Genomic DNA, 20,590 nt, shown 5'->3' on the forward strand with positions numbered 1-20,590 from the left:
CAAAAAGAACGAATACACTTTCTTCTCAGCAGCACATGGACCATTCTCTAAAATAGACCATATTTTATGCCACAAAGCTACTGTTAGCAAATACAAGAAGATAGAGATACTACCTTTTACTCTATCAGATCATAATGGATTGAAATTAGAAATAAATGACAGAATAAAAAACAGAAACTTCTCCAATACCTGGAGATTAAATAATACACTATTATATGATGATGGATAACAGAAGACATCAGGAGGAAAATAAAAAAAAATTCTTAGAAATAAACGAGAACAAAGACACATCATATCAAAATCTCTGGAACACTATGAAAGCAGTACTTAGAGGAAGATTTATTTCATAGGGCGCATTCAACAAAAGAAGTAGAAATCAACAAATAAATGACTTAACACTACAGCTCAAAGCCCTAGAAAAAGAAGAGCAGACCAACACCAAAAGTAGTAGAAGACAGGAAATAGTTAAAATCAGAGCCGAAATCAACGAAATTGAAACAAAAGAAACAATCGGAAAAATTAACAAAATAAATAGTTGGTTCTTTGAAAAAATAAACAAAATTGATAAACCCTTAGCCACACTAACAAAGAGAAAGAGGGAGAAAACTCAAATTACTAAAATTCAGAATGAACAAGGAAATATCACAATAGACACGAGTGAAATACAAAACATAATTAGAAGCTATTTTGAAAATCTATACTCCAACAAAACAGAAAACCTCGAAGACATCAACAAGTTTCTAGAGACATATGAATTACCTAAACTGAACGAGGAGGACATACACAACTTAAGTCAATTTCAAGCAATGAAATAGAAGAGGTCATCAAAAGCCTACCAACAAAGAAAAGTCCAGGACCAGATGGGTTCTCAGCCGAGTTCTACAAAACCTTTAAAGAAGAGCTCATTCCAATACTCCTCAAAGTAGTCCATGAAATAGAAGAGGAGGGAACCCTCTCAAACTCATTCTATGAAGCCAATATCACCCTGATACCCAAACCAGACAGAAACACATCAAGGAAAGAAAATTTCAGACTAATATCCTTAATGAACATCGACGCAAAAATTCTCAACAAAATTTTAGCAAATCGCATACAAAAACATATTAAAAAGATAGTGCACCACGATCAAGTGGGTTTTATCCCAGGGATGCAAGGTTGGTTCAACATCAGGAAATCAATAAACGTAATTCACCATATTAATAGACTTAAAGTTAAGAATCACATGATTATTTCAACAGATGCAGAAAAAGCATTCAATAAAATACAGCATCCCTTCATGCTCAAAACACTAGAAAAAATTGGGGTAGTGGGAACATTCCTTAACATTGTAAAGGCCATCTATGCTAAGCCCATGGCCAATATCATTCTAAATGGTGAAAAACTGAAAGCATTCCCCCTAAAAACTGGAACAAGGCAGGGATGCCCTCTTTCACCACTTCTATTCAATATCGTTCTTGAGAGTCTAGCTAGAGCAATTAGACAAACCAAAGAAATTAAAGGGATACAAATTGGAAAAGAAGAACTCAAACTATCCCTGTTGGCTGATGACATGATTATATATTTAGAGGAACCTGGAAATTCCACCAGAAAACTCTTAGAACTCATAAGTGAATTCAGTAAAATAGCAGGTTACAAGATCAATGCTCATAAATCCAATGCATTTTTATACATAAGTGACGAATCTTCAGAAAGAGAAACTAGGAAAACTACCCCATTCACAATAGCATTGAAAAAAAAAATAAAATACTTGGGAATCAATCTCACAAAAGAGGTGAAAGACCTCTACAATGAGAACTACAGAACACTAAACAAAGAAATTAAAGAAAACCTTAGAAGATGGAAAGATCTCCCATGTTCTTGGATAGGCAGAATTAATATTGTCAAAATGGCCATACTACCTAAAGTGCTATACAGATTCAATGCAATTCCAATTAAAATCCCAATGATGGACCTTACAGAAATAGAGCAAGCAATTATGAAATTCATCTGGAAGAATAAAAAACCCAAAATAGCTAAAGCAATCCTCAGTAGAAAGAGCAAAACAGGGGGTATCGCAATACCAGATCTTCAACTCTATTACAAAGTAATAGTAACAAAAACAGCATGGTATTGGTACCAAAATAGACAGGTAGATCAATGGTACAGAATAGAGGACATGGACACAAACCCAAATAAATACAATTTTCTCATACTAGACAAAGGGGCCAAAAATATGCAATGGAGAAAAGATAGCCTCTTCAACAAATGGTGCTGGGAAAACTGGAAATCCATATGCAACAGAATGAAACTAAACCCCTATCTCTCACCCTGCACAAAACTCAACTCACAATGGATCAAGGACCTCGGAATCAGACCAGAGACCCTGCATCTTATAGAAGAAAAAGTAGGTCCAAACCTTCAACTTGTTGGCTTAGGATCAGACTTCCTTAACAGAACTCCCATAGCACAAGAAATAAAAGCAAGAATCAACAACTGGGATAGATTCAAACTAAAAAGCTTTCTCTCAGCAAAGGAAACTATCAGCAATGTAAAAAGAAAGCCTACAGAGTGGGAGAATATCTTTGCCACTCATACTTCAGATAGAGCGCTAATTTCCAGAATCTATAAAGAACTCAAAAAACTCTACACCAAGAATACAAATAACCCAATAAACAAATGGGCTAAGGAAATGAACAGACACTTCACAGAAGTGTATGTACAAGCAATCAACAGATATATGAAAAAAATGTTCAACATCTCTAGTAATAAGAGAAATGCAAATCAAAACTACCCTAAGATTCCATCTCACCCCAATTAGAATGGCAATTATCAAGAACACAAGCAACAATAGGTGTTGGTGAGGATGTGGGGAAAAAGGTACACTCATACATTGCTGGTGGGGTTGCAAATTAGTGCTGCCACTCTGGAAAGCAGTATGGAGATTCCTCAGAAAACTTGGAATGGAACCACCATTGACCCAGCTATCCCACTCCTTGGCCTATACCCAAAGGACTTAAAATCAGCATACTACAGAGATACAGCCACATCAATGTTCATAGCTGCTCAATTCACCATAGCCAGATTCTGGAACCAACCTAGATGCCCTTCAGTTGATGAATGGATAAAGAAACTGTGGCATATATATACAATGGAATATTACTCTGCCATGAAGAATGATAAAATTATGGCATTTGCAGGCAAATGGATGAAATTGGAGAATATCATGCTAAGTGAGATAAGCCAATCTCAAAAAACTAAAAGACGAATGATCTCGCTGATAAGCAGATGAGGACATATAATGGGGGGTGGGAGGGGTTAGCGTTAGGATTAGGTTTAGGGTTAAGGATAAGTAGGGTGGTAAGAATGGAGGAAGGAAGGACTGTATAGAGGGGAGAAAGGGGTGGAAGGAGTGGGGGGGGGAAGGAAAAAAATAACAGAATGAATCAAACAACATTATCCTATGTAAATTTATGATTACACAAATGGTATGTCTTTACGCCATGTACAGAGAAACAACATGTATCCCATTTGTTTACAATTAAAAAAATAAAATAAATTAAAAAAACTACCAAAAAAAATTTAAATCGTGCTTTGAAGGACACTATCAAATCAAGGGCACCCACAAAGAAAATGAAAAAAAAAAAAAAAAAAACCTAACGAATGGGAAGAAATGCTTACGAATAATGTATCTAAGAAATTCTAATATCTGTAATAAAGAGTTCAACAGCAAAGGATTGAAAAAAACCTACTTGAAAATAAGCAAATGATAAAAACTTGTCAGAAAGTACATAAATGGCCAAAAAGTACAAGAGAAGATGCTCAGCATCATTAGTCATTGGAGAAATGCAATCAAAGTCACAGGGAGACACCACGTCACACCACTGTGATGGCCAGTCAAAAAGTGACAATACAAGTATTATATTATAATGCAGGTGTTGATGAGAATGTGAATAATTTCAATCTTTTTGTGTTACTGGTGGTAGTGTAAAATGGTGTAGCCATATGGGAAAAGAGTTTAGGCCTATTACTGGAAAATTTAAACAGGGTTATGATGTGACCCAGCAATTCTACTCCTAGATAGTTGAAAATCTGTGATAGTTACTAGGATAGTTCAAAATCTGTGTTTAAACAAATGCACAAAACTAATGTTCATAACAACATTATTCATAATAGCCAAAAAGAGAAAATAACCCAAAGATTCATCAATTAATTAGTACATAAAATGTGGTATACCCATACAGTGGACTATTATTTGGCCATAAAAAAGAAATGAAGTTCTGACACATACTACAGGGATCAACATGAATCAACTTGAAAACATTATGCTAATGAAAGAAGCTAGATAAATAAAGGCTACGTTAGATGATTCCATTTACTGTCATGTGTTGCTTAACAATGGGGATAGTTCTGAGAAATGTGTCATTAGGTGACTTTGTCATTGGGCAAGTATCATAGAGTTGACTTAGACAAAGTAAGACAGCTATAGACATGATGGGATATGAGGTGCATCAAATACTGAAATGTCATTATGCATCACATGACTGTATATGAAATATTCACAATAAGCAAACCCATAGAGATGGGATGCAGATTGGTGATTACTAGAGGCTTGGGGAAGGAAAAATGGGGATCCATAATGGATATATACTTATTCTGGGAATGACAAAAATATTCTGGTTACTCAACCTTGCAAATATACTAAGAACCACCAAAGTACACATTTTTATAAGGTCAATTTTATTGTTATGTGAAATATATCTCAATAAAATGATCACTTTTTAAAAAAAGTTTCAGCTAATAAATGAAGTAATAATAGAATTAAAATCTCACTCTTTTGAAACTCATAATGAAATAATAGATCTAGGCAATGGTCATCAATGGCTGCTAAAACCCAAATTAAAAGCTAATGAGTAATTTCCTAACAGGCAAATCAGATTTATATCTGACCTCCTGCATGCCCAATGTAACAAAAGGAGACAAGACTTTATGCTTCCCAGTGGAAGTACACATACAAGTCTGCAATATGGCAGTCAAAAACAAAAGACCTGAATTTTATTACACCTTTTGACATAATATCCAGCTGAAATAAGAGATTTCAGAGGACCTTGTTCAATGACACCAAAGGGATGCAATCAGCAAAATTCAGACTGTAGGAAACCATTAAGGGTGAATGACATGGATCAAGTCTTTTTAAGAGACACTTAAATAGAACAAATGTATAGCTTTGTATGGATCCTGATTCTAATAAGCCAAATGCACGAGTATATATATAAAAGTCAGGGACATTCAAACACCAACTAGACACTTCATAATACAAAAGAATTGTTATTAATTTTTCAGTGTCCTAATGGTATTGCAATTATGTTCTTAAAAAGGAGTCCTTATTTTTTGTAATATACTAAAACATTTATGCAAAACATTATGCAGCGTTTGGGATCACTTTTATAATACATGGAGAAAGCAACAACACTGATCACACGAGACAACCACACATTAATTGTTGCTGCAGCTGGTTGAAGAGTACACAGAAATTGAATGTATTATTCTATTTCTGTGCACATTAAAATTCTCCACTGTAAAGGGTTTAAGGACAATTTACTAAGCACCTTTTTCAAGCCACACACTATGGGAAACACTTTCATCTACACTACTATTCAACTTTTTATTCCCTGCAACTGGGGCCATACCTGGACACTTGTAGGCAATGAGTAAGCATAACTGAATAAATGAATCATTTTCTTTATGAATATGTGTTTAAACAAAAAGCATAAACCTAATGTTCATAACATTATTCATAAGAGCCAAAAAGAGGAGGTAACCCAACCCACCCTGAGAAGTAGATCATTGACCCCATATTGCTAATGGAGAAACCTGAGGCTCAGAGTTTGGCCAACTCTGATAATTGGATAATTGGATAATTCCAGCTTGTATGAGGAACATTCTTACCACTTGGCCCCAAATAAGAGTATCTAATTTTTTTTAAGTGGCAGGAAGTACACTGGCTTATGTGTTAATTTGCATATCTTGTCTGTCATCCTCAATGAAGAACGCTATCCCCTCTGTAGGTGTGTGGGTACTAGCATGCTGAGGACCCATGGCTTCTCAAATTAGGCATGTCTGTGGGTACAAAGACATTTAGCCACAATATAGAAGGACACATCATTATTTTCATGTTCTTCCAAAGGAAGAGCTTAGACTCACTATTGATCTACCTGCCTACCATCAACCAAATCACTCATGATGATAACACTATATACAATATTTGACCACCTATGTCTCTTGGTGTTTGTTTGATGAAAAGAAAGAAAAAGACGTCAAAAATTCAAGATATTCACTGGCAGCTTAAAAAAGAAAAACCTACTTTGATTTAATTCTATCCAAGTGTCATCCTATAAAATATTTCCAAAGACATTAACCCCTTATTTTTCTCTTCTTAGTCCACTTTCTGCTGGCTTTGCTTCATATTCTCAAATTCACTTCAAAATACTCCCGACACTGTGCCTTTTCAAAGCTGACACATATATATGTACACACATGCATGACTGTCTTTGATAATGTTTGCTTTGTTCAGAAAAGGTACAAAAATATAATCATACGTGCCACTTTTGCTTACTGGACAGAAGCATTCCTAAAAATCAATTCCATAAGAAAAAATAAAGACCTAAATTCCTTTTTCCTTTCACTTATTCAAAAAAATCTATATTAGTCATTTCATCAAAGCAAAACTAGGTCGTTTTCAGCACTAATTTAACTGCCATCTTTTTAGAACATTCTTCCAAGAGTTTCATTTCTTTATATTAAATGCAAAAAAAAAATTATTTTGATTTTTTTTTTTAAAGTAGGCCTTGCTAACTTTAATTCCTGACCAAGCCATGTGCTATGCTTTGGAAGGGTTTGTCCCCCAGGGGATCAAGTGTTAGAAACTTGATCCCCAGTGTGCCAATGCTGAGGGGCAGTGGGATCCTTAAGAGGTGGGGCTTAGTGCTAACTGTTGGGAGTCACTGCAGACCCTGCCCTGGGGAGGGATTATGGTCATTCTTGCGGGACCCTGAGTTGGTTCTCATGAAACCGACTTGTTGTAAAGAGAAAGCCTGACTCTGGCATTGTTCTGTCTTCCTGATCTCACTATGTGATCTCTCCTTCACAGGCTACTACCATGATGGCATCCACCATAGTGTGATGTAGCCAGCAGGCTGCTCACCAGGGCCAACCCTATGCTGTTTGAACTTTTGGCTTCAAAACTAATGTAAATAAACCTCTTTTGTTTACAAACTACGGAGCCTTAAGCATTTTGCTATAGTAATAGAAAACAGGCTAACAACACCATGTGAGAATATACTAAAGAAAACCAAGCAAGTCTCAACTGAAAGTCTAAAGTCAGTCTGAGTCACACAAGCATCTCCTCTTCAGAATCTCACGTCAGAAGACTCCCCCAGGGATGGCCTGGTTTTGCAGCAAGCACCCCATGCCCCAGTTTGAATAGCATATAAAGAACAGAAATTCAGAAATCAGTGACAGGCCAGGAGGAGCAGAGAGCATAACGAAATGCAGTAGCACTGGGCACCCTGGCTGTGGATCTGGGGATGGAGACACCTGAATTCCTACCTCCTGAATCAGTGATTTCATGGCAGCTGAATAGTGTTATTCAGAGAAATAAATGTTTGTGAGGCATCTAAACAGACGTGTCCAGAGCCAAAATGTAGGAGACAGGTAACTTCAAAGAACCTTCTGAATTTGAGTCTTTGTGCCCAGGGTTGGGCATCACGTGGTCTCCCAAGGTTCTCCGTGAAGCTCTTCCCTCCAAGAGTTTTTGAAGTGGCTCAGCCCAGCCCACAGAGGAGGCCCTGATATAAACTGTGAGTCCCAGTGGTCATCAGGCAAGGAAACTCCCTCCCAGGCCTGTTCTCCATCTGGCATGTTCCCCCAGCATGGGCCACAGCTGACAACACACTATTGGCATAGTCTCTGGATCCCCAAGGTCACCCTACTTTGCAGCAATCATAACTTGAACTTACCTTTTAAACAGCGAGCTAAACAAAACGAATCCTCTTTCTCCCTCTACCTGGTACCATCCTATTAAAAGTTGTATTTATTCCCACTGGGTCTCTATTTAGTGACTTCTCCTTTCTGGAAACTCCAGGGATCTGTGTACTTCACACTGCTCAGAAGGCCAAGTGACTTAGCAAGCCAAATAACCAGAAAGCTGTCCTACTTGTAAAAGGCAAAGCATGGCAGATCACAGCTTTGATCGGCCAGTGAAATGTGGACTTTTCTCCAAGAAAGGCCTCTAACCTGTGTAGAGTCCCCAGCACTTCATCTGAGCCACGGTATGTGCAGTAACACACATACAGATGTCTGTCTGTATAGCTCTGGTGCTCAGGGAAGGAGGTTGAGAATTCAGACGCACGTGTACCAGATCAATAGCTCTCCTTTCCTGCCTACCCTGCTTCACCTGCCTCTCCGGCAGCCTCCTGGGTACCCCTTTACACTAGCACTTATCACAGGTGTTACAATGCTCTCTGTGCTCCTCCTTACACACTTCTGATGGCTGTTCACTCTGAACTCCGAGCTCCTTCTCAGAAGAGATCATCTACTGTCCTCTCTACAACTACAGTTCCTTATGCTAATTGTTGCCCACAGTCTAGGGAATGATACTTTCTTTAATCTGCAGGAATTGACCAAAGCAAGAGCTAGCAGGAAAATCCAGCTAAGAGCTAGCAGAAAGATCCAGACATGGCAAAAGTCAGAGCCCCCAGTGGCCAAACAAGTTGAGCAAATACAGGGGCTGGTGGGTGGACTACCCACACTTGTCTAAGAGGCAGAGACTACACAGCGCTGCCGTCTTTCTTGGGAACAGAGGTCCCGTGTGAACATATCATTCCATGTTCCTAGAGAGCGTAGAAAGGCTAATTCTATGTGGAATATCTCAAGTTTAATTAGAATTGATCCAGCATGTTTTAAACATTATATGTCTCAAACAAAGTGTGCTTCTGACCAGCTATTTCCATAAATCACCCACTATGACCTGCAGCCCCCATTTTAAGCCAGACTGACTCAAATGAACACAATGGAATCTTTTCAAAGTAACTGTAGTGTTACTTCTACGTGTATAAACTACAAACAAAGGCAGGGGGACCGAATGGGTACTAGAGACCTTCCTAAAAGTGGCCTGTGGTGCCACTCAACATGACTCCCACCCAGTCCTTCCAGAAATATGCTCTTTCTCCTTCAGCTGTTCATCCCAACCATCCAGTGGGATTTTCCAACCAGAACAGCCCCACTGTGTCTAACCCCCACCTTTGCCACGACACTGTAAGGTTCACTCCCCTCTTGCTCTGATAATGGGTGTCAGAGACAATGACACAGAAAGACAACACTTACCCCTGTGGCGGCGATGTCACACACTCTGCCCTCATCCTGCACAGTGGAACGTCCATTGTCATCCAAGAAGCGCCACCCTTCTTTCCTCTTCGGAAGGTGGGGTGCACATAGGCATTTAGTAGCCAGAAAGAAGAGAAGAATCCTGTTCTCTGGTTGCATAAGCCAAGCACCGGCTGGGAAGCCACTCTCACCTGCAGAAGAAATCATCGGCCAAGTTGTAATTCCAGGCAGGAAGCATAGCCAGGCCCTTTGATCCTGGGAACTTCGTGGAGTAGACTCAAACTTCAGAGTCTCACTGACCTCTCAGGGAGAGGGTGGTCTTTCTCCCGGTGGAACCGTCACCCAGCTGGACACGTGGATAGGTGTAAAGACTCTTAGGACTTGACGAGTGAAATGCTTGAGCCCCCTCCACTTCCACAGGCCAACCAGCACCCAAGATGGACCGGACACTAGAATGAGGACTTCACCCCCCTCCCGCACCGTTTCTTCTAGAAGTGCCGTTCTAACCAATTCACCCAGGAGATATGTGTAAACTTCTAAATGAACACATTTTCATCCATTTCAGAGACCAAATTCTCAGGGTTACTGCTCTAATAGAATTAACTATGCTGCTATAATTTGAAATCAATAGATTTCAAAGACTAACTTTCCTTAATTTTCCCATTGTTATATTTCAAAGATAAGAAATGACCACAAGTGCTACCAGAGTCTTCTGGTTAACAAATGGGGTAAGTGTACCAGTATAGGGGAGGGTGTTTTAAGTTTGGCAGAACAAACAAGAAGAAAAATTTCCATTTCTCTCTCTGAATAATTAAAGAAAGGAAAAACATTCCAGTTCCCAACCAGGTAAGCCTTGCCTCATGTTGAAGTATTCCCATAGATTTTTACTAGCATCTAAGCATCCATTGATTTTCATGTTTTCCAATCAACACCAAGTCCAAAAGGGGAGAGAGAAAAAAATAGATTCTGAGCAAAAGACATGAAAGAAGTGCCTCTGGCTACCTCAGTTAATAAGCACACATTCATATGATCTAGGGTCTGCTGGCATTTTCTAAGGCACAGAGCTCACAAACCACATCGCAGTGCCTGCCTCCAACCCCACAAGAGCCCACACTGCAAACCACGTGGGGGCAGTGGAGGCAGAGCCAAGATGAGCAGCTTCCAAGTTGGTCCCAGCAGGGGCTGCTGCAGTCCCTCAGCACTTTACTGCTCTGCACAGAAGTAAAAATTTCACCTCCAACAGAGACATAATGAGGAAAGATCCGGAAGCAAAATGCAGGTCCACCCAACTGAACCTCAGAGAAGGAATTTTTTTTTTTTTTTTTTTTTTTGCAGTGCTGGGAATCAAACCCAGGGCCTTATGCTTGCAAGGCAAGCACTCTATGAGTTATCGTCCCAGCCCCAGAGAAGGAAATTTTGGTAGAGGAGGTAGAACAATATCCAAAAGAGTACATCAGATCAATTCAGAAGCTAAAATCCACTTTCCACCTCTACCCCTCCTGGCCTCCTAGCAACACCTCACTGGGTCAGCCTCGGGTGTCTGCATTCCAATGAAACACAGAAATGCCACTCTTTTTGAATAGGACTCATAGTACACATAAACGGTCTTTTCCCTCAGATACCTTTCCAGCTGTAGAGCGTGTAAAGATTAATCTGAGTAATAATTGACTGCAAATGGCTGAGATACCACTGTATTAATGACTGAAAAGAAGAAAACAGCAAAGTAGTTAGGCTATTTAGCACTTCAAGAATCCCCCAGCACTGGCTAGAAGTTCATTGCTCTGGCTCACCACAGAAAGGTCAGGGCTGGCCCGAGGATGGACTGTGAGGGTAGTCAAGTGTATCCCGTTTACAGAAACTGGTACCTAGGGTGCCTTCAGTCAAGGTCTGATGAATGAACAACATCCCAGACTGTCCCTTTTCCTCTTCCTCCCCACAGAACTCAGAACTCCTATGCCTTACCCCATTCCCTTTCATAGTGACTCCCATCTAAAACCAAAAAACAAAACTGGATTTCCAGAAAAGGTGTGTGAATTTATGTCGGTTCACATCCCTCTAAGAGCACTCCTGTTCTGAACGCGACTTTTTCTCAGTCCCCACAACATGCCAAGTACATCGCTCATTTCACACACATCTCTAGCCTCGGCCACTGGAGGCTCTGGAACCACTTCCACACCTAAGAGTTTAGACCAGGATTCAAAATCAGGTGGGTCTGTCTGATTACAATTAGCATGGAAATCAAGATCCATCTTAGTTGCTGGGAAAGGTCAGGGAAAAACTGGCCACGGTGGGCAGACATGACCCCGACCAGCAGGCGGTGGGAAAGAAAGTGTGTACATGGGACATCTGCCCCCCTCCCTGCTTGACCATTCCACCAACAGTGCTTCCATTTCTCTGTGTCTCTACCAAGCTGATCAGTGTCGACCTGTTCAAAAGAAGGGAATATGGTTGCGATTCAGCATTAACAGGTTTCTGACTTTGCTGAGTGATTCAGCAGGATCCTGGCAAGACACATGAAGCTCACTCAAGGGCTGCTGCCTCCTGCAGACTCTCTTCACAGTGACTCTGCGTCATCTGCGCCCTTCCCTCCAGCCTGCCTGCATTTCCTGGTGGGCTGACTCTTACATTCAAAAAGGTCCCAAGTGACTGCCTCCATTACTGAGAGGAGAAAGGTGAGGACCAAGTGGCATGCTGGACTCTCTCGCCATCCAGAGTCCTGACGTGCAATTTTGGAACAGTACCCAGGGAACAGCAAATGGACAGCAGACGGCCACCAAGAGTGACAAGAACTCCCTCCACCGTTCCCACGGGTATAAGGTTGTCCTCCAAACACTAGGAAATCCGTGCCTGACAGATCAAAGCAGACACTCCATGTGACACTGCAGCATAGCCCTGTGTCCTCTGTGCTTGCACAGAATCCTATGATGTCCCCCAACATATTCTGAGTTGTTTCATCTCAGTGCCACCCAATAGACAGAGAAAGCCTCCAGTAGGAAACCTGTCCTAGTATCTATCCTCATATTGATTATCCCTCTCATATAGGGGTGCTTGACACGTTCTAAGAACAAAGTCTTCTCCCCTAAGCCAATAAGACCAAAGTGTAAATTAATATTCATTAATATGGATAATGAAAGGCAGGAGTGGAAACAGGAGGAAAGCGAAAAAAGACACATTGGTTGTCAAGACCCATCCCAGCACTGGATAAAGGAGGAAAATCTTATCCTGAAGATTCAACACCTCCCACCCTGATATGGAGGGTCATCTCAAGTGTGAAGTTTAAGGTCAACACTTCAATTTCAGTTATCCTTAAATACCCAAACACCTCCTTTTTGCTCTGACTCCAGGCTTTAGGAGGCACCTGCTGGTGGTGTGAGTCCCCACGCACCTCGCCAGCAAGGAGCACGTGAGCTACATCACCAACATAAGCAAACACCCTGCCCACTAGTTCTATGAGTGGGACGTCATAAGGTGGGAAGATGTTTACTTAGACAATTTCTTATGAGTTTTGATGGAAGTCAATCTCCTAGAGTTCAGTCAGCTCTGGGAGACCTGAAAGTGAGTTTCTGACATTCCATGCCTGTTAGAGAGCTGACCCTGACCTATGATGAGGTCACCAGGCAAGTGGCACCTTTAAGAACCTCCTGGACACCTTCTTGCCAACATCTATGGCAGAGCTTCTTAACCTCTGCACGGTTGACCTTGCAGAGCCAGATGATTCTTTCCGGTGGGGGCAGTCCTAGGCAAAGTAGGGTTAGCAGCATCCCTAGCCTCAACCCACTATGTGCCAAGGTTATGACCACCAAAAATGTCTCCAAAAACATTGCCAAATATCTCTCTGGGAGCAAAATCATCCCCAGTTGAGAATCAACATTCTATAAGAAGTAAGAGGACTTCAGGTGCCTTCTTGGGAGCTGGAAGGTCAGAAAGCTCAGAACACCAGATTATATTAATACCTCTGCCAACTTGGGTTGGGGAAGTTCCCCCAATATAGGATCCTTTAGAATTCAGTCATGACATTTCATGCCATGGTATCAGACAACTAAAACTTTTAGAATGAGGAGAGATTAAAAAAAAAAAAAAAAAGTAAGTTTAACCTTTTTTGTAGAAACTCAAAGCATGCTTCACATGACTTGAGTGTAAAGGCTACTACTGATTTTCTCTCGCAGGAGCTGCCTGAAGTCTCCTAACATTCTCAGTCCTGGAATGATCTACTGTGTACATGCGCTAATAGTTCCAGCTCTGCAGCCTGCTGCAGCCTTCTGCAATAGTGCTGATCCTGCTGAATGCACCAGCCCCCGGCCAGAGCTCCAGCCTCATGGAACTCATTAATGTTCCAGGGAAAAGGCAAATACATGTCAGTTTGGTAGTCTTGCCACTATTCATCAATCACAGACCAATTTTCAATAAAACCTCAGAGTAATGGAATTAGAAGAATAATAATAGAAGGTGAGATTCCATCCTACTTTTATCTTGCTTAGCTAATGAGACTTGTCATCCAGAGTTTTGCTTAAATAATATTAAAATATCACAGTCAGACTGCCACAATTGGGTTTACTGTGCTAGAAAAATTATACTGATATTTAAATCCTATAATCCAAAGCAATCAGATTAAAGCAACACCTTCCAGTAGATTCAGACAGTGGATTACTAAGAATATCCCTGAACTACATACTTTTTCAAAACTATCAAATTTCAAGAAATACCTTAAGTTAATATCCTTAAATTAGCATGATTTTCTTATTGGACCCATGGGGAACAAACTGAAAACTTCTCAGAGTCTAATATATTCAGGGATTAAAAATAAATTTATAGAGGTTCTGATTTTCAGTGAGAAAGATAGTAAGTGCTTTCTAGAGCGAAGTCTCCAACTTACATTTGAAAGGTTAATATAAATGATATTTCTCTCAACTATTCAGCATGTGACTACCATACCATCTCCAGAAATCCCAAAGGCTTGTAGCGTGGGTAACTAAACACCACCCTCCCCAGGGTTCTGTGTTTCTAGACAACCTCCCCTGGGGGACAGTGGGGTAGCAGCAGGCATCCTGCTGAGTCACCTCACCAAGATAATCTACAGACAATCGGGGCAGAAGCTTCCCTGGGGAGGGGTGCCCCCACTCAGTCACTGGCCTGAGTACTGACAGGGCTCTGGGGCCACCCTAGTAGCCACATGAATGCTACCATTCCACCAGCCCCAGGGAGGAACTGTTGAACAGATAGAAAATAGGCAGGCAAATGGGCACACTTGGGGCCTGCGCTTCAGCCCCAAGGTCATGAGGATGTACTAAGTAACTACACTGACGGACTGCTAGAAAGAGGGTCTAAAAGCCAGCCACTTTGGAGGGTGCAGGGGAAATCCGTATCATGCAGTAATAACAGTAGTGTCAACTGCTAGCTAAGCCCCATCCCCACCCCAGAACACTGCAGAAATGTGTATCAAGAAATCCCACTGCTTCACCTTTCCAAATGTATCCTGAGGAGACAAATCAGACAAGTGTTCAAAGATGTATGTGCAAGGACGTTCAGTGCATCATTCATTATTCAAAAGAGTAAAAAGTCAGAGGCAACCTAAACGTCCATCAAAAGGGGAATGGTTAAGTAGGCAGGAGGCAGCCATGCAATGGGGTGCAGGATGCACAGCGCCTGCTCCCAGATACTGAGTGGAGCCCTGCTCTGAACCCATGTAATCCCCAGCACACTCTACAAAGTACTGTTTATACTGCGCTCGCTTCACAGACGCAGTAACTGGAAAATAGAGATGTTAACTGACTCTCTGGGGTCAACTGAAACCGAACAATGCTTTGAAGCCATTCTCTTATCCACTGTGCTGCAGACCAGGAGAAACAGTCACAATATGCCAAGTCAAAAACGAAAATAATTATGATGCAATGAATGGCATGCTCCTATTATTGTCAAATGTGCCTGACTTTTTATAGTGAAAAAAAATCTGTAAGAATATACATCACAAAGTCATATAGATGCATTCTCTCGGGATGATGGAATTTTGGTGTTTTTTGGGGTTTTTTTGTGGCACTTTCTCAACATCTTGTGTTTCTTCAAATGAGTGGGTGGCATAAAATACCTAGGAAATAGTTAAGTACACTTAGAAAAATAAATGGTCATAAGTAGCGTCGGTAGTATTTGAGCAGGAGGGGAGTGGGGCATGACAGACATCAGGTGAACTTACGGATTTGCCAGATGTAGAATCCTTAGCCAAGGTGCTCCTGGGTCATGTGTAGAAATCATGAGCTCCTTTCTCTTTCATTCACCCAGAGATGCTTTACCGTGGGCACTACTCTGGGAAGACAGAGACCAAAAGACAACATGGATCTTGCTCTCAGAACTCATGGGAGCTCAGAAGAGCTGACAGGAGGGTAAACAGGTAAATACATAACCACAATACAAGGCGGCGTGTGTCAGTTCCACAGGGAGGAAAAAGAGGAGCCGCCACAGTTCAGAGGCCATGAAGGGCCCCTCAGGACAAAGGCATAGGAGCGGCAGCCTCGTGAAAAGGAGCATCCGAGCTAATCCTCAGGTGGCAGGTTGGGTGTGATTAAGTAAAGGGGACAGGTGAGCGTAAGAAGGCGCCCTCCAAGGAGGGGAAGGACACAAGCAGAGATGCTGGACCAGAAAGCCTGTGGGATGTACAGGCAGCAGAAGGAAGCTGAGTTTGGCAACGATGAAGACCTGTGACCTAAAGACGTCTAGATTCTTGCTTCTTCGAATACAGAGAACTCAGCCGGTACTGTCCACGCCTCTGTGGGCCAGGAAGAGGGGTACTTCTGGGAGAGGCGTGCTGATGGCCTGTGGCCAGGCACGGACTGCCTGAACCAAGGTGCCACAACCCAAGTCTCTGGAAATGTTTAGCCACAAGCAACCAGAGAAACAAAAAGGCCGCTTGAGTTGCTTCTGTCCCTAGGGCGTCTGAAACATTAGAAGCCACCTTTGGGCCTACCAGTCCACCAGGAATTCCAGGATCTGAATGGTGGTTTCAGGGAAAATGCAGACAGGAACAGAAACATGGGCCATATCATTAAGGTAACCCACTTCTCTTTGGGATCCCACCGAATTTGCTCTTTAGAGAGCAGTGTGGTCTGCAGAGAGAATCCATAAGGCCCTTGAAATTACATGGGAGAAAAAAAATCTTCATTTTCACCCATTTCCAACTGAAACTGAGCATTCCTGCCATTAAAAATGTGGGCCTGGTCCAGGGCAGTATGAGTACCCACAAGTTCGCAGCAGTAGAAGTTTTGAGATAATTCTATACCCTGTCATTTATTGCCACAATCTTCAAAAGTCACACCACTTTAAGCAGTGTGACCTTGGACTCACAGTAAGGGGGCAAAGATGTGTGTACACCACACAGCCACTGACCCCAGCCAGATCACCCCTGAGAGATGAGAGGGCTCTAGTGTCACCCTAGTGGCCCAAATGACCGACCCACCATTCCACTGGTCCCAGGAAGGAAACAGGCAGACAAATGGGCAACCCCAGGGGCCTGGGATCCTGCCCTAGCCTCCTCTACTGACCTACTGCTAGAACTTACTTAATGAATTAATAAAGAAACATGCATACCGCTAATTCATAAACTGGATTTACTACTTTGGCAATTGCATTTCAGTACAATCGGATTCCTTTCTATTCTGTGGCTTTCATTTTTTGCATTTAAAAACACCATTCTGAAAAATGGCACCTCAGACTGCCAAAGGGGTCCATGACACAAAAGGGGTAGTTAATCCCTCAGCAAGAGCTCTACTAATATGTAAGTCACACCATGTCACTCTCCAGTGACTTCCATCTCAGAGGCAAGCTCCCCTCTCCACTTCACTAGTGGGATCTCAGCTCTTGCTTCTCTGGTCCCTCCTCTCTCTTCTGGCATAGGACCTCCAGGCCCAATCATGCCAGTGAGGTACACCCCTGCCTGGGGGCCTCTGCTCCAGCTGGTCCCTCTGCCTGATGGCTCTATCCCTGGGACTGTATGTATGGCTCTCTTTCTCACTTCCTCCAGGTTTACTTAAAAGACATCCTCTCCAAGAGAACTTCCTACCTAAGATGTCACTACCTCCCCAAACTCCTGTTCCCTTCCCTTTTGATTTTTAATCCTGAGTCTTTATGACCCCCTAAATACATAGAAATACATATTTTTATTTCTTTATCTATTTATTGGTTTCCTCTCTCCTACATGAACTCCACGAGGCAGGGATTTGGGGGTTTTATACATCACTATATTCCAAGTGCCTAGAACCTCATCTGACACACAGTAAGACTTAAATACTATTTGTTGGATTAATTATGAGTTGATTGACATTTGTCACAACACTCAGCTCCTGGCTCCTTCCATCCACATTAAATTTTAAAAATTCTATGACCCGTTGCAATAATTGAGAGAAAAGAAAAATCATAACAAATGTGCTTTTCAAATTGTGATCACCCAAGAAAAGTAGCTTAATTATCAACCACCAGCAGATGGGAGATATATGTATTTTTTTCTTTAACAAAGAGAGCTTGTATCAAAGACAGGATGGTTCTAACACACACACACACACACACACACACACACACACACACACACATTATTAGATCCAAGTATATCGTAAACTGAAAAATGGAAAAATAGGGGAAATAGTTTAAAACCAAAAAAATCCCACTGACCTAGATGGCAGCAAAAGCCAGATCACAACAGAGGTGGTGCTTGGAAACAAGGTGGTCCCCCAACCCCAGCTGGCAAATGACAGGGAGAGCAAAGGAACTCATGAGTAAATGAGGTGACAAATCACCACTTGGCCACTCTCCGCTTCACCTGCCGTTCACAAAATGCAAAATTACTCCCATTTAAGGGACTGCTGCTTGCTGCAGTAAAGTCACCTTTACTGGCCAAACACATTTAAAATCGGCAGGGCTGTCTTCACAGTGATGTATAAAAAGTAGTTCACTTCATTCTAAAACCTGAAGGGTTTTGTTTTAATAACAACAGCCTCTTCTTTGGGGATAATCTGCCAACCAAAGCTAAGACTGGACTCTGTCATTCTTATAAAATGTAAGTCAAACACAAATAAATACTATTTCATGTCACAAACATCCTGCTATGTACACATACACACATGTACATACACGTATACATGTATGTATACATATATATGTATATTTATATATGCTCCTCACTCACATTTTGTAAAATAACAGAAAACAATCTCCCAACCCCTAATTCTTCAGTGCAGCACAGCTTCTTGAAATGAGTTTCTCCTGGCACCCCACCAGGGGCTTTTGCTAAGGGCACCCTCGTGGGCACAAGTCTGCGTCTGGCCCTCCTACCCACGGCATTTGCCTCCCCACCTCCCACCCCTGCAATTCATGACCATCACTCACTCTTGCTTCTCCCACTGGTCTGATCCCTCATTTTTAGTTCCCTGTGAAACCCGACTTCCCCTGCCCAACCCTTAAATCTGAGTCGACAAATTAAATATCTTCAGTGACCAAAGAGGTGCCTAAGATGAGAGAAGGAAGAAAACACCTTGCTACTGTCACAAGCTGGGGAGCACCAGCTGGCTGAAAGGACCTGCCAGCAGACTGTGGTCCCTCACTCAATGGTGTCAGGTGGTGGGATCACCCAGTTTGTCAATCACCCACAAATCTTATTTTTATGGGAACTTCCCCAGGGTTTTAAACGCTGGCAACTATTGTTTTTCATGTTTTAATACTGTAGGCCAAACCGAAGAAACCCACAGCCTGGATGCAACCTGCAGGCCTCCACACTGGGCTCGCTACCCACCTTCCCCATCTCAGGTTTCCTGCTTGTCCCTCTGCTCTTCTCCCTGGTCCATGTCTTCTAACCCCATTTAATTATGGAGCCCAGGTGTCTATCTTCAACCTACACCTCCCCCCTACATTCTGGACTCTAACTAAACGGCCTATTGGACACGTCCATTTGAACGTCCCACGGGGACCTTAAAATAAACATACCCAAACCTTCCCTTCCTCCTCTGTTCCCACTGCACCTGCCTCTCAAGCCAGACACCTGGATATCATCTCAGAGTCCTCCCTTCCCCTCCCCACACAGGCCGGCTGACACTCAGCCAGCAGCAAGGATGGGCAAAGACACATCCCCAAGGTTTCTCCTATCACTTCCTTTCTCTGTCCCTCCTCCTCCACTTCAGTCCAGACACTAGGTGTTTTTGCACCCATTCTTCACAATAGACTCCTGACTGTCTCCCTTGCTTAGGCCTGTCTGCATTTCCTACTCCCCAGTTCTCCTTCATACCAAGCAGGTTGGATTATGCTACATCGCACATGCAGCAGCTAAAAGGCCGCCAATGGCTCCCTTGGCCTTCAGTATAAACTCTAGACTGAGAGTGCATGAGTCAGCATTCCAGCTTTGCCTCTCATGGGCTCTGGGATCTTAGGTAAGTTGCTGAAGTTCTCTGCCCCCCAGTTTCCTCTTTAAAGCATGGATACTGAATACCAACTACCACCTGAAGTAGTTATAAAGATTAAAAATGAGATGATACAAATAAAACTAACTGTGCTAGTGTTTTAGTTAACTTTTTTGCTGCTGTGACTAAAAGATCTGACCAGAACAATTGTACAGGAGGAAAAGCTTATGTGAGGGCTCACAGTTTCAGAGGTCCTAGTCCACAGAAGGCCAGCTCCATCCCCCAGGGGCTCCAGATGAGGCTGAACATCATGGCAGAAGAGTGTGGCAGAGGGAAGCAGCTCACATGGTGATCAGGAAACAGAAAGAGACTCCACTCTCCAGATACAAAATACATACCCCATAGTCATGCCCCTAATGAACCACTTCCTCCAACCACACCCCACCTGCCTCCAGTTACCACTCAATTAATAATTGACTGATTAGGGTAAGGCTACAACCCAGTCATTTCTCATCTAAACCTTCTTGTAATGTCTCACATGTGAGTTTTTGGGAGACACCACATCTAAACCACTGACACAGTAGTTGATCAATTAAGTGTTAGCTCTTACTATTATTCTTCATCCATTATGTTTGCCTGCCACAACTCAACTCAAACTCTAGAACTAAGAAAATTTACTGGAGATTCCTCAAGAGATGGAATTCCCTATGGTTCCAAGACCCTGCACGTGTTTTGTCTGCTCAGAATGCCCTCAGACTCAGCTCTATGCATTTTCTAGAAACAGTTCCTGAACCCAGGCCCCCTCCCAGGGACCCACTCACTGTATCTGCCTTGCCAGTCTTTAACTGGCTCCGCTACAG

At 42.2% G+C, this 20,590-nt stretch overlaps 1 protein-coding gene across 8 annotated transcripts in view; it reads right to left on the bottom strand.

Moving 5' to 3' along the window:
• KCNS3 (potassium voltage-gated channel modifier subfamily S member 3) overlaps nucleotides 1–20,590 on the bottom strand; it is a 47,118-nt gene that overhangs the window by 12,943 nt on the left and 13,585 nt on the right. For 6 of the 8 annotated variants that reach the window (XM_079111143.1, XM_079111138.1, XM_079111137.1 and 3 more), the window contains 2 exons: nucleotides 15,548–15,657; nucleotides 9,361–9,551 (listed from right to left, as the gene is read on the bottom strand). The gene's annotated coding sequence lies outside the window, so the exon portion shown is untranslated. The remainder of the gene's footprint in view (nucleotides 1–9,360; nucleotides 9,552–15,547; nucleotides 15,658–20,590) is intronic. The other 2 variants (XM_079111139.1, XM_079111144.1) reach the window with 2 other exon arrangements.

The sequence above is a fragment of the Sciurus vulgaris genome (genome assembly GCF_902686455.1).
Source record: "Sciurus vulgaris genome assembly, chromosome: 14".
Lineage (NCBI taxonomy): Eukaryota > Metazoa > Chordata > Mammalia > Rodentia > Sciuridae > Sciurus > Sciurus vulgaris.